Source organism: Chionomys nivalis, chromosome 17, assembly GCF_950005125.1.
Source record: "Chionomys nivalis chromosome 17, mChiNiv1.1, whole genome shotgun sequence".
Taxonomy (NCBI): Eukaryota; Metazoa; Chordata; class Mammalia; order Rodentia; family Cricetidae; genus Chionomys; species Chionomys nivalis.
This window is the reverse complement of record NC_080102.1, coordinates 42,098,014-42,121,620: the sequence shown is the minus strand read 5'-3', so window position 1 is coordinate 42,121,620 and position 23,607 is coordinate 42,098,014.

Genomic DNA, 23,607 nt, shown 5'->3' with positions numbered 1-23,607 from the left:
TTCCATGTTCTCTGACTATATGCAGGCATGCAGTCGTCAGGCCTCGACCTCGGCCCACTGGAGTGTGGGAGACTCGGGGAGCAGCTTTGTCCTACATCACGACTCTCTCATCTCAGACTGGAGAGTGGCGCCCCTGGGATGGGACTCCATGTCCTCTGACTCCTGGTTCCAGTTCCTCTTGGCATCTGGGTGTCTGTTTCCTACCAAGCAGCAGTGCAGAAACGTGTTCCTGTCTGGGTGAGGCTCTTGGTTGTACACCTAGTGAACACACTCTGTGAGCGCTGTGTACACCTAGTGGCCGCTCTCCTGTCCTGGGAGGTTCACATTCTGCCTGGTTAGAACTCTGGCAGGATGAGATCTGTGTTCTTGGCTGGGCTATCTCTGTAGTTCCTGGCATGGGTGCCCTGGAAAGCCAGAGAGGGATGAATTCACATTCAGTCAAAAGAACCCAGAAGTGGAGTCTCTGCCTCCCAGTCAGTGTGAGCTAGCGTTTCTTCATGCAGGGTATTTTCACCAGCAAAAACAAACAAACAAACAAAAGCCTAATTTCCATGTTCAGAAAGGGCCAATCATTTCTCATGGACTATGAGCCATTTGTATCCCTCTGTGGGACTTACTTCCTTTTATTCAGTTGTTACAATGGAAGAGTTAGTTGTAGTAGCAAAAATCTAGAAAAATGCAATGTCCATCAGTAGCCTTTGTGGTATACATAGTTAGATTGGACTAGCAATTATGCCAGAAACCTAGTGAAATATAATTATTGTATCTCAATTTGACCCTGAATTTCTTGGCAACCAAAAGAAAAAAAGATTAAATTGTGAGGGTTTCTTTGGCTCTATTTTCAGTCCAAAGAAGGACCCCATGTTACTGAAAGACACAACAACAAAACTTCACAAGTCACATGTTGGGTTGTACTTTGCAAAAATAAAAATAAATGCCGGGCAGTGGTGGCGCACGCCTTTAATCCCAGCACTCGGGAGGCAGAGGCAGGCGGATCTCTGTGAGTTCGAGACCAGCCTGGTCTACAAGAGCTAGTTCCAGGACAGGCTCCAAAACCATAGAGAAACCCTGTCTCGAAAAAAACAAAAAACAAAAAAAATAAATAAATAAAAATAAATAAAAATAAAAAATTAAGAATTAAGAAAATGAGGCTGAGCCAGCCAGTAGTGGCAAATGCCTTTAATCCCAGTACTCAGGAAGCAGAGACAGATAGATCTCTGAGTTCAAGTTCCAAACAGCCAGGGCTACACAGAGGAGGGAAAATTAAGGAAAATAAAATTAGGCTGATCTTCAGAGAAGTTCCATGTGGAGAGCAAGAGCAGAGACCTCTGACCCTGGGTCCTAGACAAGATGACACACACCCATGCCATCACGCAACCCACTCCTAACAGGAAGTCATTCGTTATGGCCTGTGTGACAGTCCAGCTTCGTCTCATCGCCAGAGCCAGATTAACAGATGGTTTTCCTGATAGCAAACAGCTCTTCATCTGCTTGAGAGATCATAGCTGGCGCTGGTAGGCTGTCCCAAACTCTCCCTCCCTCAAGATGAATGGCTTCAAGCTGCCAGGCTCTGGAGCACGGCTGCCTGGAATTTCTGTATATGAAATCGTGCCTGCCCCCCTCCCCATAGTTTTCTGACCTCGGTGCACTCCTCACATCTCAGCCTCACATCCCTCGCACCTCCTTCCCGGCCCCATGGCCTTTGCACAGCTCCCAGAGCACCTAAGCCCTGCCCTTGCTTTCTGCCTCTACAGAAGCAGGCCGAAGCCCTTTCCAGGCAGGGAACCTCCCAGGCAGGGAGCCTCCAGTGCAATTCGACTGTTGACTTCCATCTGCTTGCTAAGCCCTCTTCAAAGGAGCTTCAAAGGCTTCATGGCCTTACCTTTAAGCAGCTGGCTTCTTGCTTCGTGCCTCAGTCAAGACGCACCTCTGAGAGGCCTTCCTGTTTCCCATGCTGCCCACCTTTGGGCCTGGATGTCCCCTACCCTGACCCTACTCCTCCTGAACCCCAAGCCTCCAATCCCTTCATGTTCCTTTATTTCTCCCTAAGTGGGTTGACTTTTGTGTCCATTAGCCCATGGGTTCCTGGAGAGCAGGGATGGGCTGCTTCTCCTGCTATGCTCAGAAGTCCTTGTGGAGGCTTGAATACCCCAGTGCTGCCACAAGTTAAGGAAAACTCAGCCTTCAATGGGAGCCCTGGGTGACACTATACCTACCTCTAGGACCAGTGTTCCACTCTGCTCTTTACATGAGGCATTGAGAGACCCCAGTCCCCAGGATTGTTGCTGGGCCACTGCTACCTTGCAGACTGGGAGGAGGCCTGGGCACGTGATACCTCACGGCCTTTTTAGTCTCTCCTTCTTTAGGCACCTTTTCTTCTTGGGATGGTCATTGGCAGTCATGACCAGGGTGAGAAATTCAGAGAATGGGGTGACTTTGAGTGGGCTGCAGAAAGCAGTGAATGACACCATATATAAAAAACCTGAATAGCACCAGCAGATGCTCCTGCCACAGAGCCCACCCTGGCACCTGTGCCTCCACACATCGCAGCCTCATCCAAGGCTCCCCCAAGGGTCACATTCCTTATTACGGTGAGAAGGCCTGGAGTCTGGGATGGGAGAGGGCAGAGTCCTGGAGTGACAGCTCTCAATGGGCTTCTGGGTAACACAAACACGCTCCTTGTTTTTGTATGTTTCTCCACATCCAACGACAACCCTAGGCCACCGGGCAGACCCCGGGGTCTGAGGAAGCATGAAGTAATCAGCGAAAGCTTCTTGGAGGAGGTGACCCAACACTGGCTCTGACACCAACAGGAAGGAAACAAGTTCAGGGGGCAGAAGAACAGCAGAGAAAACACAGCTCGGACTAGTGAGGAGCAGGCTGTATTCAGGCAGGTGTGGGAGTGTTGGGGATAAATAATGGGTGAGGGCTTCAGCATGGGACGGTGACCAGAGTCAGGGGGCTCCACAGAGAGGATGACAATGAGTGATGAACAGACATTAGGATTTTGTTGTGGGATGTCCTTCTGTATATGTGTTGCTTTTATTGGTTGATAAATAAAGCTGTTCTGGCCAATGAATTAGCAGAGTAAGGCCAGATAGGAAATACGAACAGAGATATATAGAGAGAGTAGGCAGAGTCAAGGAGATACCATGTAGCTGCCAAAGGAGGCAGAAGCCATATAACTGCCCAAGAAGCAAGAAGTAACAAACCATGAACCTCATGGTAACATATAAAATAATAGAAATGGGTTAATTTAAGATGTAAGAGCTAGTTAGAAATACGCCCAAGACATCAGCCAAACGGTATTGTAATAAATACAATTTTTGTGTGATTATTTGGGTCTAGGCGGCCGGGAAGTGAATGAGCAGTCTCCAGTTACAGGATTTGGCAATGATGTTTGCACGCCTAGCTCCCTGCCTGGCCCATCTTACACATCTGTCTGAGGATTCCATGTGTCCAGTCCCAGGCCAGGCCTTTGATCCCACTTCACTTAACACAGCTGGCTAGGAGGAGGGTGCCTCCTGGATCTCACAGGGAGGGAGGTAGCATTCCCAAAGGGGCTGCTAGTTCCACAGATTGGGGTTCACATGCACCCCTGGCAGGGCTGGACCTGTGCTCTCATCTCCCATAGGGCTCACCTGGTACAGTACCTCCACCCTGAACAATCACAAGGTACTGTGTCTCCCTAAATTCACATGCTGATATCCTAGCCCTAGGAGCTCAGGTGGTTATGTAAGAGACAAGGCCATAAGGTGGCTGCATGAAGGGGGTACCCTTGGGTTCATACTGAGGTCTTTACAAGAAGAGGCATGGAAGGACTGGGGAGCACTCTGTTGGTGAAGCACTTGCCATGTAAACTTGAGAATCTGAGTTCAGATCCCAGGACCCACATAAAAAGCCAGGCACAGCCTCAGGCGTCTGTAATCCCGGCTCTGAGGAGGGAGAGCTATGTGGAGCTCTGGAGCTAACCAGTTGTCCAGGACTCACTTTGTCAACAGCGAGGACCAGAGAGTCAGAGTGGCAAAAGGGAAGTGGTTTATTTTATGAACTTGCCAAGTCAGACATCAGCCAGAACAGCAGGTGTGCCAAGAACACAGAGACGGGTTCCTCAGCCCCGTTGTGTCGTCCCTCCTCTCTCCTTCACGCCTCCTAGGTTTTAGCTTTCCTTCTGTCTTTTACGTTTATCTTTTTTCTCAACACAAACCATGTGAAGGTTCATCTCTATGTTTATTTAAAAAATTTATCAGATAGGTAGGTTCTTGTCTGAACTCTCCAGGACTAGCAGTTTTCCTGAGGGATTTTGTCCTGTCCTGGTGATTGACAGGCCCATTTGAATTGACTTTTTGCTTTGTTTTGGGGTTTTGTTTTTGTTTTTCAAGACAGGATTTCTCTGTGAGGCCCTGGCTGTCCTGAAACTCACTCTGTAGACCAAACTGGTCTCAAACACACAGAGATCTGCCTGGCCCTACCACCCGAGAGCTGGAGTTAAAGGCATGCACCACCACATTGGTCTTGAATTGACATATCTTTTCTGTTTATCAGAAAGTCTTCAGCTGTAGAGTTCAGTTAATGGTTCTAGGCAAGCCAGAATGTCACTTGTCCTTCCATGGTCAGAGATATGACTTAAGCCTTATTCTCCCAATCTTTGTTTTGCTGTTTATAACAATGCAAGGGCCCCAGTCCTCCAAGTCTGATAATATCTAACTAGCTACTGGATAGCTAGAGTGTCTAAAATGTACTCTCTAGCAAAACTTCCACTATAGAAAGCTCTGAACTTATTAATCCTGAGTCCGCAACTTGGAAACCTTTGCCCTAAATCCCCTCACTTCCTTGCCTGCCCCCTGGGCCTGGTAAACATCATTCATTCTATTCATAAGTGTTCAGTAATTTTTAAATGAACTACAAGATACAAGATATTTTTCTTTCTGAGGGTGTTTTATTTCACTGAGTGTAGTGTCCTCCAGGTTCATCTGTGTGTGGGAACTTCATCACCATAATCACCACCATCACCATCATCATCACCATCACCACCATCACCATCATCACAACGATCATCACCACCATCACCTTTATCACCACCATCACCATAATCACCATCACCATCACCACCACGGCCATCCTCACATTGGCACTAGGGGTTGGGCATGCTAAGCATATATTCAACTGTGGCTCTGAACTCACACCTCCATCCTTACTATTTTAGTACTAAGAATTTATAATCCATTGCCATTCTGAGTGGAATATTTTTCCATGTTTTTTTAATTTGTCATTGCTGATATAAATCAAAGTTGTATGATTTTACATGTCTATTGTGGGCAACTACAGTAGCTTTATGTACAAACATTTATCACTATGAGACTTATAGAAACATAATCACAAAAAGAAATATAAGGAAATAAGGAAATATGTCATACAGGGACAGTCACATAAATACAACATCCCCCACTTGAAATATGGTAAAGCTCTTCACATTTGTAAACAGGAAAGCTGCTGAAATAAACTTATCTAAATAGAATAAAAATCAAACAGAAGTTAAGATTGTGTGTACACTGCCTTTGCTAAAATAAGTATGAATATTGGAACTGAGGAGATGACTCAGGGAGTTAAGTGCTTGCCAGGCAAACATGAGGACCCAAAGCATCCCCATAAAAGCTAGGTGCAAGCCGGGCGGTGGTGGCGCACGCCTTTAATCCCAGCACTTGGGAGGCAGAGGCAGGCAGATCTCTGTGAGTTCGAGACCAGCCTGGTCTACAGGAGCTAGTTCCAGGACAGGCTCCAAAACCACAGAGAAACCCTGTCTCGAAAAAGCAAAAAAAAAGCTAGGTGCAGTGTGGCCGTCTGCAAGCTTAGCACTGGGAGGGCAGGGCAGGAGGATCCCTGACGCCTGCTAGAGGACCAGTTCAGCCAACTGACGAGCTCCAGGCTCATCGAGAAAGACCTGGTCTCAGAAGACAAAATGGAGAGTAATGGAGGAAGGCACCAACATTATTCTTGACTCCATAAGAATACGCACACGCACGCATGCACATAAGCACACACACACACAAACACACACACACACACACACACACATGGAGGTTGGGGGAAACTGAACCTGGAAGAAAACACAGCCAGGTTAGGAAGGTAGCACTGATCTGTCTTGCTTCCCTGAGTATTTTTCTCTGGAGCATGTTCTACTGATTAGCATCAGCCAGGATGGGCTTCCATTGTCTGCAGAAAGAAAAAGAAATTTAAAGCAGGTCAGAGAGTTTGCAGAAACTGTTTTCACCAACTTAAAAACCTCTCTCTCTCTCTCAGAAAACTAGTCATTCCTTCTTTGCTCTTAATGGCTCTTTATTTACAATACACTTTTAATCAGAACCACATTGGAGAAAACAAAGCTTTCTTGGAGAAATGGAAACAAAGATCTCCCACAATGCCTCCCTCTTGACATAACTAGAGCTGCAGCGAGCTCATTCTGGTATTTTTGATGTGGCTTCCATAGTTCATCACGGGGTACGTGGTTCTGAACTTGAACTCCTCCCTGGACTCTCCTGTTTCGCCTTAACGCTCCCTGGCCACTCCCACTTGAGGCATCAACCTGCCAGGTGGAGCAGCATCCCTCCTCCTCCTCCTCAGTGCCTTCTCCCCTGCTGTCATGAGAAACACTGCAAGGAGTCTTATCTGTTCATAAGCCTTCCCATATTTGGAGTTATTTCTTTATGACTGATTCCCAGAAGTCGGATGAACAGGTCAAAGGACACATACTGTTCCAATGCTCACCTTTCTCTGCTGGCCCAGCCACCTGCTGTTTGCTGGAAGGACACATGGTTCCAATTAAAGGCCTGGAGTTTTCTCATAGATTCCAGCTGCAGAAATGGAGGAACCCCTGAGGCGCTCACAATGTTCAGATCAGCTGAACTGCCAGTGGGGGGCAGGGGATCCAGCTAGAGTGTTCTCTGAAGAAACTCCATGACCTTTTGTATTATTGTCTTATGTTTCAGGAGACCCTGTGATAGCTGTGGCTGTAAATGTGTACACTTGGCAGAGCAAGGAGCAGGGCCAAAGCCCTTGTCCCTGGACCTGGGCTTAAAGCGTCCTCACCACACCTCACGACTAACTACAGAATTAACTGGTCTTTCCATCTCTCATTGCTTCGTTGCCCCCAACCTATGGATGAGAAAACAGACGGTCAAAAAAGGTGAAGGGACTGAGCTGGGAGCATAATCTTATTAAGTCACCAAGTCAGTACTCATTCGAATCCCTCCACTCCAGGTCCATTTCCAGATCCACCCACACTGGACTGGATTCACTCATTAGACAAACATGAACACACACACACACACACACACACACACACACACCAGTTCTGTGCTGGGCCCTGGAAAGCTGGGGGAGATGGAGCTAGGGAGAACTGTGGGGATCCTGAGAAGTGAATCCTGTTAGACAAACATGCACACACAAACACACACACACAAACACACACACACACACCAGCTCTGTGCTGGGTTCTGGAAAGCAGGGGGAGATGGAACTAGGCAGAATTGTGAGGGTACTGAGAAGTTCACCCTGCAGGAAGTGAGGGTTCCTCGGAGGACCCTGAACAAAGTTTGCCTTGTGATGGTCCGAAAGATGACTCAGCAGTTAAGACACTTGTTGTGCAAGTCTGACAACTTGAACTTGATCCCTGGAACCCGTGATGGAAGGACAACCCTGAAAGTTGTCTTCTGGGCTCCACACACATGCCATGGTAGGCCTGCACCACACTCTGGTACACACATCATACACATACAGTAATGAAAAGGAAAAAAGAAAAAGGTTCTCTCCCGGCCTCCTGGGAAGGATCCTGAAGGCCAAGGGTCAGGGGTGAGCAGCTAGAGACAGTGTTGGAGGCCATGGCCACTTTCTCGTGACTGTCATGTGTTACCGTGGTTTAGAGCAAGCTTTGCTCTGGCAGGTCTGCACTTGGATGCAACCTCTTCTTCCCACTGGCTGAATAACTGTGCAAGCCACTTGCTTTCCCTGAGCTACTGTGGCTTCTTCATTAAAAAACACAATGGCATCATCTGCCTGTTAGCGTTGGGAGGGTTCCAGAAGACAGTGTGTGTGAAGTTTTTAACCAGGCTCTTGGGACCGGATCGCAAAGAGCTGGCTGTGATGATAGTGGAGGAGGCGATGGGCGAAGAGCTGGGAAGTCTTCCCGAAGATCCTGAACCTTGGAAGCGAAGGATATGAGAAGGTCCACGGGCAGAGGGAGATGAGCGAGGCACCTGAGGCAGAAAGATAGCAACATCTTGGAGAGACGCCTCGGCGTCTTGGCTTTCTTAAAATACTATTGTTTTATTTTATGTGCATGGGTATTATCCCTGCATGTATGTCTGTGCATTACAGGCATTTCTGGTGGCCTCAGAGACCAGAAGAGGGTATAGGATTTTATTGTGAGTCACCATGTGTACACTGGGAACTGAATCTGGATCCTAATCCAGGGCACTGCTCTTAACCTCTGAGCCATTTCTCCGGCCACCACTGCCCCCAATACACCTAATTTTTTGAGACAGGGTCTCTCATTGAGCCTGGAGGTGGCTGATTTGGCTAGGCTATTGATCAGCAAGCCCCAGGGGCTGGTTTCCTTCCTCACTTCCCCGGGCTAATGTAATAGACACACACCACTGTGACCAGCTTGTGCATGGGAATAGGACTCAGGTCTTCGTGCAGCACGCACTTTACCAGCTGGGCTATCTCAGTCCCTGTACATTAGGTTTTAACTGTTATCCATGTATGTCTCTATGAGCCCTGATGGGGAGGGGGACAGGCTCCTCACAGTCTGTTGGCACACAATCAACTCATTGTTCTCTTTAAACCTCTTACCCTCCTGGAAGCATCACACAGTGATGCTTGTCCCTGCATTCTGCATCTGGGCATGTGCGCCACCCAGGGCATCATGGAGGCCTCCTCTAGACCTCACAGCTTAGACAGCAGGCTTGGGCTTCTTCCTCACTTCCTCCAGGCTTGACTTTGCCTTGTTTGTCCTTGAAGCTTGGCAGGGCAGATGGGTGTGGCCTTGAGAAGCTCTGCAGGCACCCCGAGGTCTCACACAGGATCCAACCCAGCTGGAGCACTGTCCTGGGGACTGAGATGTTTCTAGCTGTGGCCTTACATCCTCCCTTCCTGTCATGGTGCTCGGGACAGTTGGACAAGAGGAAAGGGATCTTGCTATGTCCCTGTTGATTTCTCCCTGTCTGCAGGACTAGGTCCAGGACCACAGACTGCCATACCCAGCCAGCCCTTAGGACCCCTCTGTCTGCTCCTTTCTCTTTCACCTTCAGCCTCTTTGTACATACATTCATTCATCTATATACCATACCAAATGCTTTACTGAGCACTTACTATGTGCCAGGAGCTGTGCTCTGCCCCAGGAAAGGTCTCACTATACATCTCTGGCTAATCTCAATCTCATAACCTTCCTGCCTCAGCTCCCTAGGTGCTGGGATGACAGGCAACAACCACTGAGTCTGGCTTCAAGCATTATTCCAGGCACAGAAGTAAACTTTAGTAAGCATTGGCCTTCATGAAAGGGCACTATGAAGGTTAGAAATTCACTGATGGGGGCTGGAGAGATGGTTCAGTGGTTAAGCACATGCACTACCTTACAAAGGATCTGAGTTTGGTCCCCAGAATGCAGATCTGGTGGCTCACAGTCATCTGTAACTCCAGCTCTTTCAGAAAGAAAGAAAGAAAGAAAGAAAGAAAGAAAGAAAGAAAGAAAGAAAGAAAGAAAGAAAGAAAGAAAAGAAAAAAAGAAAGAAAGAAAGAAAGAAAGAAAGAAGGGAAAGAAAAAAAGAAAGAAAGAAGGGAAAGAAAAAAAGAAAGAAAGAAAGAAAGAAAGAAAGAAAGAAAGAAAGAAAGAAAGAAAGAAAGACGAGATACACTTACAACCTGAGTCCTGAGGACTCATTGTCTCTTTGTGACCACCCCTGCCCCCCTCCCACAAGGGCTAGGTTGTAGACATGTCCTCCCACACTTGGCTTTCATTGAGTGCTGGAAATCTAGATTTAAGTCCTGAGGGTTGAACCACCTCCCTAGTCCTCCTCTAGTTTTCTTTCTCGGGGCCAAGGATGGGGCTTCTCCCAGCTTCTTACAGAGGACGAAGAAAGTAGTAAACACTTGAGAAATCACAAGGAGAGGGCACCGAGAGTCCAGGAGGGGACTGGGGTGACCAGCCTGTTTGCCTTGGTGGCACATCTGTGGCATTCAGCCTCTGTGGAGCAGAGAAAGCTGAGCAGCAATGAGCCCTCAAGGGCAGAGGAGATGGAGATCCACCAAGTTCTCGGTGAGGAGACTATGAGGAGCCAGTCAGTGGCCGTGCACACCTTTATCCCAGCACTCGGAAGGCAGAAGCAGGTGGGTCTGAGTGTGAGGCCAGCCTGGTCTACAGAGTGAGTTCTAGGGCAGCCAGAACTGCACACTAACACCCTGTCTCAAAAAAGGAGGCAGTTTTATATTTAGCTTCTGTCTTTGGATCCTAAACATTTTTAGGAGAGGAGGAAGAGCCGTGCCTGGAGAGAATGACATTGTCCAGAACCTTTTTGCTTTGATATATAACGTCCAGAATTCCATTAAAAAATATTAGGCATGGAAAGAGCTAGAGAAATCTGGCACACAATGAAGGGAAGAGGCCAGCTAGAGGTGGAGAATCTGAAGGATACAGATGTGGATTTAGCGGACGAGGCAATCTATGCAAAGTAACAAAAGTGAGGCTTCGCAATGGGAAATCGAAGTTGGAATCTTTGAAGAAAAAAAGCTAAAATAACATTCTACGACTCAAAAATTAAGAGCTTCGTGGCTGAGAGTACTAATAGGTTGGGTATAACAGAACACAGGAAACAGGAAGTCGGAGAAAGTCAGCAAGAAATACTTAACAGGGGTAGGGGAAGAGGGAGAGAAGGAGGCTGACAACTCCAGCCTCCTCACGCTGGAGGTGGGATCACTCTCAAGACAAGCCATATCAGTTCTAAGTTTAGTGAAGAGACCCTACCTCAATGAGTTAGGCAGAAGAGTGATGGAGGAAGACTCATGGCATGCACTTGGGGCTTCCACATACGTGTGCACACACAGGCTGTGAAGAAGACGGGACTGACTGCAGAGAGGTCAGTCTACATCAAAAGGATGCAAAAGCGACAAGGAAACTCAGAGAATGGGATACAGGTGACCTTAGCTAGGGGCCACGTAGGCCTCCAGAAAGGATACATATGACTGTGGTCCTCAGAAGAAAGAAAGATGCAACAGACAGCTGCCACCAGTGGTCCTCTCTGCACTCTATGGCTGAATAGATTCTTTCTTCAGAGGAATACAGAGAGGGCACAAGCCCTATTCAGGAACTCTGCGGCAATGGAGAAGCCTCTCCCTCCAGCCTAAGCAGCTGCTTTAATTTCAAGGCAATGTCTCAACCAAGTTTCTAAATTCTATTTTGGAGGAAGGAAGGGGAAAAAATAGGCCAAGGATGAAACTAAGTTGGCAGAGAGTTTGCCTGGCATGCACAAAGCCCTGGGTTCAGTTCCTAAGCCCCTAGCATGGCATAAAACCAGGCTGTGGTGTCAGAAGTTTGCAATCCTAGCCCTCAGAAAGAGGGGGTAAAAGGGACCAGAAGTTTAAGGCTGTCTTTGGCTACATCCTGAGTTCAAGACCAGTTGAATTTAAGTCACTGTCTCAAAGAAAGAGAGAGGGGAGGAGAGAAAGGAAGGAAAGAAGGAAGGACAGAGGAAGAGAGAAGGAGAGGAAGAGAGGGAGGGTGGAGGGAGATAGATCTTATGATAAAGAAACAGATGATAGATAGATAGATAGATAGATAGATAGATAGATAGATAGATAGATGGATAGATGGATAGATAGGATGGATGGATAGATAGATAGATAGATAGATAGATAGATAGATAGATAGATAGATAGATAGATAGATAGATAGATAGATAGATGATAGACAGGCAGACAGTCCCTTTGTCGTGAGGTGTGACTTCTGCTTCCAGGGACTGCCCATGTAACATATCTCTTAGAAACAGACATGTTTAAATAATCCACCTCTACTGGACCCTGGGCTAGGAACTAAAATGAAGGAATGAACAAAACCAAGGGCCTGTTCCAGAAAGAAAAATCCTTCACTCAAAGCATTTGAAAGCCGACAATTGGGTAAATTGCTTTTGAGCCAATATTCCGGAAAATGCTGTCTCTTTCTTTCTGCCCCACCCCCGCCCCACCCCTGCAATGGATTAGTTAAAAGTACGTGTCTCAAGCACTTTCCAAAACCACCCTGCATCCCAGCACATGTTCACTGTTGGCACAAAAGCACGTTGGAACCACGAGTGCACAAAATGCATGAAGCAAATTGGAAGTCTGCACCACTTCAGAGTCTCAAGGCTAATCCCAAACGCCAGTTTTCAAGGTAAATTTGGGCAAACTGAAGTCACAATAGAGATTTAGGACAAGCATACAAAACCCAAACCCAAACTGAAAAACAGAAAAGAAAATTATCTATATGCTAAAGATATCACTATCTTCACCCTGCCAGGACTGAACACTGCAATCAAAACAGAGACATTCCCCAGAGAGCATGTGTGTGTTTTATGGCAAGCTTCATTTGTGCCTAATCTCCCTCTACACAGCAAAATCCCTTTAATAAAACACCCCTGACACACACTCAGATTCTAGAAAGAGACAATCTGTTCACGATTCTGAGGTCTTATGACTTCATTCTGAAATCAAAATATACTGTTCAAAGCTTCATGGAAAATGAAACAGACCTTAAAGAGATGAGGTCTACTTTAGTGGAACAAGAAAGAATTGAGTCATAGTGACACGGAATTCAGAATACATAAGTCCTCGTCCGGGACTTCAAACACTGAAGTCACCTGCAAGACTTTGATGAGGGCTTTACTGCCTGTGTGCCTCCACACTTCACAAACAGAGGTGTGCTTGCTAGCACTCCACATTCCTGGGTCATGTGTTTAGCAAAGCGGCAGGTCCCCATGAGCAGGGTCTCATGTAACCCAGGCTGACCTCAAACTTCTGAGCCTCCTGTTTCCATCTCCCGAGTGCTAAGATTGTTAGCATATACCACCAAGCCTGATTTTATGCCACACATGGGGTTTGAACCAGGAGCTTGTGTGTGCCAGGCAAGCCTCTACCACTGAGCTACAACCCAGACTCTGTTTTTGCTTTTGGAGACAAGATCTTGTTTTATAAGCTTGGCAGGGCTAGAACTCACGGTATAGACCAGGCTGGTTTCAGACTCTCCCAGTGATCTGCTTGCCTCTGCCCTGATTGCTGGGATTACAGACGTGTGCTTCCATACCCATCCACCTTTGCTGGCTTTAATTTTGTCACTCGAAATGGAAAGATTTTCAGATGACATTTCCTTGCTTTGTCTTCGAAAGCAGGCTATGGGAGCCAGTCTGCAAGAAATGGTGAGCTCTAGGTTCAGTGAGAGGTACTGTCTCACAAAATAAGGTGGAGAGGCGGGACATCAGGCATTGGCCCATACCCTCATGAGCAGATATACACATACATAATAAAAAATTTAGAAATTTTTAATTTCTAAAAGCTATTGGAGCTGGGAGTATTAGCTGGTCATGACAGCATATGTCTGCAATCCCAGAACTAGGAGGAATGACGTAGGTGGGTCCAAGGATAGCCTAGGCTACACAGTAAGTTAGTTCCAGGATAGCCTGGGTGAATCCTGTCTCAATCAAACAAAGGTGGGATGTGTTGGAGGAATGGGTCGCCTTTGCTCACCGCACAGGCTGTCAATCACAGAATGAGTCTCACAAGAAAGACTGTTTATTCAGGAGGCAGCCATCTCTGGAGATGGGAAAGCAAGTCTCAAATTCACCTCCCCAAGAATTCGGTTAAGAGGCTTTTGTGTGTGGCAGCCTGGGGAAGGGAAGGGAAAGATGGGAAAGTTGTCTGTGGTCTGCACACATGTAACCAACTTCATCACTTGTCACTTATGACACATAAAAGGGATGTCATCTATACTCTGGTGGTTGCGGGTGTGAGGCTGGGGTGGAACTCAGGCCCTTGTGCATGCTAGCCTAGCACTCTGTTGCTGAGCTTTACTTCCAGTTCTAAGACTGGTGGTCAAGAGATGGTAGGTGTTTGAAAAAGGGCCTCACTAGTTTTCTCTGAGCTTGTAAGGTTTAAGTAATTCTACCACCTACCCTCCCAAGCAGCTGAGAGCACAGGGGTGTGCCACCGCTCACTATGTGTGCCACCACTTGCAGTGTGTGCCACTGCTTGCTATACCCTCTACCGCTTGCCACTGCTAACTGGTGAGTTTTACAGTCAATTGACTTTAAAGCAAGTAGCTCCACGCAGGTAGAAGTGGATAGTCTGCAGAGTTTAGACCAGCTTGTCTCTGTTTCAGTTTTATAGTGTCCTCTATCACCTTCTTCTTGTCCTAGCCCAGTGTGGAGCCAGGATTGTCCCCAGGGACGGCAGAGCAAAGGGCTGCAGCAGAAACTACAGACCCTTCGAGAAGTTTGAATATATGCCTGCAACTTCAGCCATAAACCCCATTTACGTACTTATTTGCGGCCTGGAAACCAGCCAGATTTGTAGCGCTTGCCTCCGCATTCCACATGCACCATTTAGCTATTGCCTTAGGAAGGGAGTGAAAGCAAGAAGACTCAATGACAAATAAGTGAATTACGTCAGACATTCCAGGAGGAAAGAGATCAAGTTCGTTTTACACTAACTCGTTCTGAGTGCAGAGGAAAAGGAATCCTTACTAATTCATTCTATAAAGGCAGTGTTACCCTTTTAACTGAAACTAAACAAGAAAAGAAAATTGTGCTGGGTGGTGGTGGCGCACGCCTTTAATACCAGCACTTGGGAGGCAGAGGCAGGCAGATCTCTGTGAGTTCAAGGCCAGCCCGGTCTACAAGAGCTAGTTCCAGGACAGGCTCCAAAGCCACAAAGAAACCCTGTCTCAAAAAACCAAAAAGAAGAAGAAGAAAAAGAAGAGGAAGAGGAAGAGGAAGAGGAAGAGGAAGAAGAAGAAGAAGAAGAAGAAGAAGAAGAAGAAGAAGAAGAAGAAGAAGAAGAAGAAGAAGAAGAAGAAGAAGAAGAAGAAGAAGAAGAAGAGAAAAACAGGCTCTGCTTCACTCCTACTTCCATGATGGTCTACCCAGGTCCACAGGAAAGCTACAATAAGGTAATTTATTTGCAACTATAAGCATTTGGTGCTGTGGGGACATGGTGCACCTTTTAGGAGGTAATGCTTAGTAAGAGGAGTTAAGTCACTGAGAGAATGTTCTCGAAGGTGATACTGTGCCATGTCCCTCAAAGCTGGATCCTGGAAACTGAGTAGGAGCGACAGGAGATGAAGAAAGACAGGCATGAATGACATAAGTCTAGGATCACTGTGTGTGATTGAATGGAGACACATCAGTGTTGTGGGATATTTGTACACTATGTGAAAAAAAAGAAAGAAAATTGCAATTCACTATCTCTCATGAATACAGACACAGAAATCTGCAATGCCAAACATGGAACCAAATCCAGCAGTATATAAAAAGAACACTACATGATGACAAAGTAGGAACCATTATCAGACTCCAGATCAGTTTAACATTTGGAAATCAACTGGTGTGATTCACCACATTGACATGAATCATGCAACCATTTCAATATCTATAGAAAAAGCACTTGTCATAATCCAACACACATCCTAGACAAAATGTCTCTGCAAGTTGGGAATGAGAGGAAATTTCACCTTGGGAAAGGTGGGCCTCATCCTTGACCTTGAACACTTCCCACCGGTGCTGAAAGACTGTTGGCACTCTTCCAGTTTGGAGCCATGAAGAATAAGGGCATCGAGACTTCGGAGGTGGCTCAGCGGGTAAAGGATTTGTCATGCGAGAGTGAATCCACATAAAGCCAGGGATGGTAACTTATGTCTATAATCCCAGGGCACCCATGGAAAGATGGGAGGCAGAGACTAGAAACTCCTGGACCAGTTAGAAAGATCCTGGCCTAAAGAAGGCAGAAAGCTAGGAAGGACCCCCAGGTTGTTCTCTGACGGCCACACACACACATACACACACACACACACACACACACACACACCTCTGCCCTTATACTAGCGGTGAAAAGATTGTATATTTCTGCCTCTGTGAGGAGGACTGTCTCCAGTGTTCTTTAGCTCCTGTTGGGTGATGGTGTAGTCGCTTCTTCTATTTCCTTACTGGTATTCCATCTCATTCTTGAGAGAGGGTTACCTGCAGAGTGACCTGTTTCTTTTCTTTTTGGTTTCTGTGTATCAGCCCTAACTGTCCTGGAACTAGCTCTCGTATACCAGGCTGGCCTTGAACTCATAGAGTTCCGCCTGCCTCTGCCTCCCATCCCAGGTGCTGGGATTAAAGGTATGTGCTGCCAACACCTGGCCCCTATTTCTTTTTCAGTTGTAAAATACTTCACAGTCCTGCTTTTTGGTACAAACACATTTAGAATTGCTGTCATGGTGGGCTGGCCCCTCACCCTCATACATTGTTCTTCCTTGTCTCTGGAAATTCTGCTTCTGCTCCAAATCCTGCTTTGCCTGATATTCATACAGCAACATGCTTTCTTCTGGATAATGTTTGCATGAGAGAGCTTCCATCAGTAAGCTGTCAACCTGCCTCTACAGTTGGAAGCCTCTTGCAAGGGACATGTAGTTAGGTCCAGTATTTTCGTTCACTCTACCAATCTGTGTCTAGTTGTGTGTGTAAGTGTAATTTCTCTATGAGATATTCGTGGCTGATGTAATTATTGACACACCAGAGCTTGTGTCTGCCACGTCATCTTTTGTTTGTTTATTTTTTGAGACAGGGTTTCTCTGTGTAGCCCTGGCTGTCCTGGAACTCACTCTGTAGACCAGGCTGGCCTCAAACTTACTAAGAACCTCCTGCCTCTGCCTCCCAAGTACTAGGATTTAAGACATGCCCCACCAACATCTGGCTTTTTGTTGTTATTTTCATCTTTTTGTTCTGTTTCTTGTTTCGTTTTCTTTTATCCTGTAAAGTGACCTGACTTTTTTTAGAATTTAATTTTAATCTCTCTATCATAAATTTTTGCTTGTTTGTTTTTCTTTTCTTGCTTTGTAGTCTAAGTAAACTTTGAATTTTTTATCCTCTTGCATTAGCCTCCTAGGTATCTGGGGTTACAGGCACCATAGGGCCATTTTATAATCATCTTAAGTATTTACTTCACATCTATGTAGAGCAGTATCAATATCTGAAAATAATACTTATTGGGGCTGTGGTTAAGAGCACTGTCTGCTCTTCCAGAGGACCTGAGTTCAGTTCCCAGCACCCTCGTGTCAGCTCACAACCATCTGTAACTCCAGATTCAGGAGATCTGTCTCTTCTTCTGGCCTCCACAGGCTCCAAGCCTGAATGTCACACAGACATACAATGCAAGAAACAACCACAGCTGTAAAATTTAAGAAAAACATTTTTAAGAGTTCCATTGTTTGTCTAACTTCTTGGTATTCTGAGACTTCTTGTTTTATCATTTCTTTTCTTTTTCTTTCTTTCCTCCCTTTCTTCTTTTTATTCTTCTTCTTCTCCTTCTCCTCCTCCCCCTCCCCCAAATTCTTCCTCCCCCTCCTCCTCCTCTTTTGAGACAAGGTCTCACTATGTAGCCTTGGCTGGCCTAGAACTTACTCTGTAGACCAGGTTGGCCTCAAACTCACAGATATTTTCCTGTCTTTGCCTCCCAAGTGCTGGGATTACAGGTGTGAGCCACCACAGCAGCTTCCTTTCCTTTTTTCTTTTTTTAAAAAATATTTATTTACTTTATTTTGTTTGTGTGTGCATGCACACGTGTGCATGAGCACACTTACGCACCCGAGTGTACCTCTGTGTACCATGTGCATAGAGGAGCCCAAGAAGGTAAGAAAAGCTGTTGGATCCCCTGGAACTGAGTTACAGACGGTGGTTAGCCACCATTTGGGGCCTGGGAGTTGAACCAGGGTCCTCTGGAAAGAGCCCGCAGTGTTTTTACCCACAGAGCTATCTCTCCAGTGCCTTACTTTCTTTTTGAAAAGAGCTTAAATTGTTTACCCATTCATGTCTCAGTAACCATGTTATTTTATTTTTTATTTGTAGTTGTGTGTAAGCATGTGTGTATGTGTGTGTGAGAGAGTGTGTATGTGTGAGTATGTGTGTGAGTGTGTGTGTGAGAAAGTGTGTTGTGTATGTGGGGGTGTGTGTGTATGAGAGTGTGTTGTGTGTGAGAGAGTGTGTGTGTGTATGTGTGTGTGAGAAAGAGTGTGTTGTGTATGTGGGGGGGTATATGTGTGAGAGTGTGTTGTGTGTGTGTGAGAAAGAGTGTGTTGTGTATGTGTGAGTGTGTGTGTGAGTGTTTGTGAGTGTGTGTATGAGAGAGTGTGTGTATGTGTGTATGAGAGTGTGTTGTGTGTGTGTGAGTGTGTGTGTGTGTGTGTGTGTGCATGCACATACAGAAGGGTCCAGAAGTGTCAGATTACTTGGAGCCTGAGGTTCCTGCTTATCATGAGCTGTCAGACACGGGTGCCCGGAATGGAATCCTGGTCCTGCAAGAACAATGAGTGCTCTTAACCCCTGAGCCATCCTTCCCACTCTCTGTCCTTTTGTTCTTAACACACATTTTCACTGGGATCCAGGCTGACCTTTTTTCTGTCTTGTAGAATGTTGAGAGCCTGCCTTCTGACCCTGCAGCCAGGATGAGGACTCTGCAGTAACTATTACCTCCCCACAAAAGCTGCTCGCTACTTTCAAGTTTGAGGCAGTTTGGGCAGTTTGATGTGGTGCTGTCTTGGTGGCATTGGTTTGGAGGTTAACTAGGCACAGAGGTTTGTGAATCCCTTTAATTTGGGAAGTTTTAAGTCTCCATCCCCTTTCTTCCTACTGAGTCCCATTAACAATTCTCCCCAGCATTCTGCTAGGATTTCCTTCTGGTCTTTCTTCTATTGTTCTGACTGGATATTTTCTATTTTTTCTATATTTCTGTTTATGTGCATTGTGTCCTTTTATGATTTTTTTTGTTGAGTCTCTATTTTTCTTTTTCCTTTCTTCCAGACATAATTGCCTACTGAAACATTTTTATCATTGCGGCCTCAAGATCTTGGCCTGATAATCTAACATGTCTGCCACCCCACAGTTGTATCTACTTCTTGTCGTTTTTCACTCCGATTGCGATCTTTCTGGCGGTTGGTATGACGATGAGTGATTTTTCCGTTGAAACCTGAACAGTCTCGTATTTCATCTGAGAACTCTGGATCTTATTTAAGTGTCCTGCTGCAGCTGGCTTTTCCTCGTGCAGCTCTGGCAGGGGGAGGGGCTAGAGCCCCATTACCACAGTGGAGGGAGAAGGCCAGCTTTCCTATTCAGCCTTCCTTGATAACCTGAGGTGGGAGAAGTCTGCTTCTTGTCACTAGTCACTCGGAGTGTGAGTGACAGATCTAGCTCTCCGCCAGCTTCCACCAATTCATTCCTGGAGCCATGGGGGGTGGTGGAGAGGCAGCTCTGCCACCAGGGGACATGCTGAGAGTCTTCACTCCAAGTAGGAATGAGAAACTGCCTTGCTATCCTAGGTGAGAGACGTCTGCACTGACACCATGGCAAGGAACCTGGTCCTCCTGGCAGGAATGACGGTCTTGCTCTCTGCCCTGCAGTGCCAATTGGCAGGGTGTTTGGACAGACACTTCACAGGGCTTGGCGCGTGTGCAGTACAACCCACTGTTGTACACAGTGGAAGAACACCGCTTATTCTGCCTTGGTAGACTGCAGGGTCCCAGGTCTGTTGGGCCGAGTTTAATCTGTGTCTGTTAGTGGTTCTAGACTAGTGTTAATGTCACCCTCCTGGACACCTTAGATCCAGAGGTCCCTCGTTGGCCCCCACCTGTCCGTCAGTCTCTCTGTGTCCGGGGTTTTCGGTTGCATTTGGTGGGTGGAATGGGAAGAGTACATCTGTCTATTTGCCCAGAAACAGAAGTCGCTCTGTGTTGATTTTCACAACTTTCTGTGAATTTTTAATTTTTTTTTAAATACAAAATTAAAAAGAAGGATGTAGGCATGGCTCATTGGATAAAGTGCTTGCCACATAACATAAGGACTGGAGTTCAAATCCCCCGAGCCCATGCGAAAACTAGGTCAACATGGTGGTCACCTGCAATCCCGGGGTGTGGGAGGCAGGGAATCCCTGGCACCAACTGGCTAGTTAAACTAGGAAATTGGTTCAGTGAGAGACTCTGCCTCAACAAATAAGATGGAAAACGATCAAAGAAGACAACTTCAGACTTCTTCATGGACACGCATGAGCACCTGCGTCGGTGTAAATGCACACCCACATACAAGGATATCCATGTACATACAAACATGTATACATACATGCACGTGAACAAAGTTAAAAATAACTCCTAAAATCGGGGCCTAATTTATAGAGACATCAAACTATAAGAAAGATATTTACAGCTAGGCGGTGGTAAAAGACACCTCTAATCCCAGCACTCAGGAGGCAGAGGAAGACGAATCTTTGTGAGTTCCAGGCCAGCCTGGTCTATGGAGTTAGTTCTAGGACAGCCAAGGCTATACAAAGAAACCTGTCTCGAAAAAAAACAAAACAAAAAGCAAAACATGGGAAGAAAGAAAGAAGGAAGGAAAGATGAATGAATGGACAGAAGGAAGAAAAAGAGAGAGAGAGAGATTGATATTTACTCTAAGAGAAGAAAGTTATTTATGCATCTAAGTCAGCCTATAGCAAACGCCAAGGGTAGCCTAGTCACAGGTATAGCTCAACAGTTTGGAGGTTCTGCTACCAGGAGCTGACCCATCCGGGCAGCAGGATACCCACAACATAGGCAGAAAAAGAAGAAAGAAGAGGGGCTGGATAGACAGGCCTGGGAGGGTGACTGGGGGTCCTCACATGCTAAGGCCTGGTGAACCAACGTGGCCCAACAAGGTGAGCCTTAGAACTGAAGGGCCTGCAGGGACCCCCCCCCCCCCCATGTGCCCCTATCTACTACAAGAGGCAAGGCCCAGGCACAGCCGCAGTGGGTGTGTGAGAAGCTGGCCTGGGAAGGTTCATCTGGCTGTGGACAGCCAGACTGAGGGTGGGGGCCCAGTTGGCCAGCCAGACTCCTGGCTGGAGAATATTGGGAGCATCTGGAAGGCATCAGGTCCCTCCAACCAATGGATGCCAAGAGACCAAACAGGGCTGCAGTAAGCACGGGCTGGGTGGATGTCCCCGCCTCCTCCTAACCTTCCAAGTAGAATATCGACTTGGATGTGCCATTTAACTCCAGAGCCTCCTGTGGGATACATGAGCATCTTAAGATCAAAAGACATATTGATTTGCCCTTTCCAGACAGCGGGCTGATTTCAGGAGCATAGGAAACCATATCCGTCAGGTGGATACAATATTTTGTATTTTAACTTTTGTTCTCTTTCCAAGCCACGGTCCTGGGGTGATGAAACTCAGCTGCTGCTCTTAACTGTGCTGCATCTTGTAGGAAACAGAGAACTGAATGAGAACCAGGTATGAGGAGGCCCCCAGAGCGATGACAATGACACGTGTGCGTGTGGTTTCCTACTGAGAAACTGGATCCACAGAGGCCACTTCTTAACTTTAATGCTATGACCCTTTAATACAGTTTAATACAGTCATGTTGTGGTGACCCTCTCCTGCCCAACCGTAAAATTAAGAACCACAGAGTTAAAGTAATTCCTTGACTGGGGCCTTCTAGGACTCCACCTATCCCTGGGTCTTCTGAGTCACTGGCCACAGCTTCTGTATGCATTTTCTTCCTCGTGGGACCTGGTCTTGTGTCCTCCTCCGTCGCTTTTTCAGTGTTGATGTGGGATTTCATTGGTCAATAAAGAAACTGCCTTGGCCCATCTGATAGGGCAAAATTTAGATAGGCGGAGTAAACAGAACAGAATGCTGGGAGGAAGAGGAAGTGAGCTTGGATGCAGGGCAGCTCCTCTTAGAGCCAGACGCGATGAAGCAAGCCACCAGGTCAGACATGCTGAATCTTTCCCGGTAAGCACACCTAGCAGTGCTACACAGATTATTAGAAATGGGCTAAATTAATACATGAGAATTAGCCTATAAGAGGCTAGATATAATGGGCCAGGCAGTGTTTAAATGAATACAGTTTGTGTGTTGTTATTTCGGGTATAAAGCTAACCATGTGGGAGCCGGGCAGGACAAAAAGCAGGCCTGCAGCTACTACAACAACACAGTGTTGATACAGTTGTTCCTTTGTCTCTGTCACTCTTTAGACAGGGTTCACATACCCAACCAAGATGTCCTCCAAATTCAGATATGCACCCCATCATTGCCTCTTGGATGCTCATCTGTTTCTCAGAACTTAGCCTATTTTATGTACTATAATGGCTGAACCATGACCCCTGCCCCCATCCATACACTAATGCCCTAAACCCCAGGATCTCAGCACCTGACATATTTGGAGTCAGTAAGACACTAAGGATGAATGAGATCATTGTGACATGTCCTAATTCAATATGATGCTGTCCTTGCGAGGAAATGGGAATACAGATGTGCACAAAGGGATAACCACACAAGAACACAGGGAGAAGATGGATGTCTGTAAATAGCCAAGGAGAAAGGACTCAGAAGAAACCAGCCTGGAAACGTCTTGGCTTTTCTGTTTTCTAGAAATACAAGATGCCTTGTCCTACATCACTTGGTCCTGGAAACTTGACTAGGCAATGAGTGATGAAGGAAGGACAGACACACAGACACTCATAAATAAAAACTGGGATTTGGTAGGTTTGCTTGATCTGGTGGAGGCACCAACTACAGCCCAGAAGCTAGGCCAATTAATTTTATATATCTCAACTAGGAGGCAGATTTGTTGCAGGTTTAGCTGCACTATGTGGGAGGTCCCTGGAGGAGAACAGTCTCAGGCTCCAAAGGCTGACTGACTACCCATCAGGCAGAGCTGCTGGCTGAGAATGTTTCAGGACCTGTAAAACCAGCACATAGCACACGGACACACGCGATTATCCTTTTATGACTTTTCAGAGGCCTGGACACAGATCCTCCTAGACTGAGATTACACATAGCCAGGGCACTACAGTTCAAAATAGCACATGCGTGATAACGAGAAACTGACCATGGAATCCAGGCAGCATCTCTTCTTACCAGAGCCACACAAGGCAGAGTGAGAGGTACTTGGGAGTAATTAGGAAAACACAGAAGAAGAGGCCAACAAAAAGATGTATCCTTTAAAGACAACACTGGTCTCCCACTTCTGGTCAGGCCCCACCTTCTCTAGTCTCTGCTAGCCCACTATAGTCTGGTCAGTTATTAATCCCTTGATGGATTAAGGATTGTTGAAGTTAGAACCATCATGATAAACCACCCTGTCAATGCTTGAATTCATTATCTGAACATTAAGCCTTAAGAACCACCCCAGCACCCCAGCTTTCCCCTCAAGTCCTACTGTCAACCACGGGAAGTAGACAAAAGATGGTCAGGGGTGTCCCATGGAAGGCACGTGTAGCAGGCATGGGAGAATTTAGAAGTGGGAAGAAAGGAGCCAGTGTTGGGGCTGGCCCTTGAAACACTGATGCTCCCATACAGACC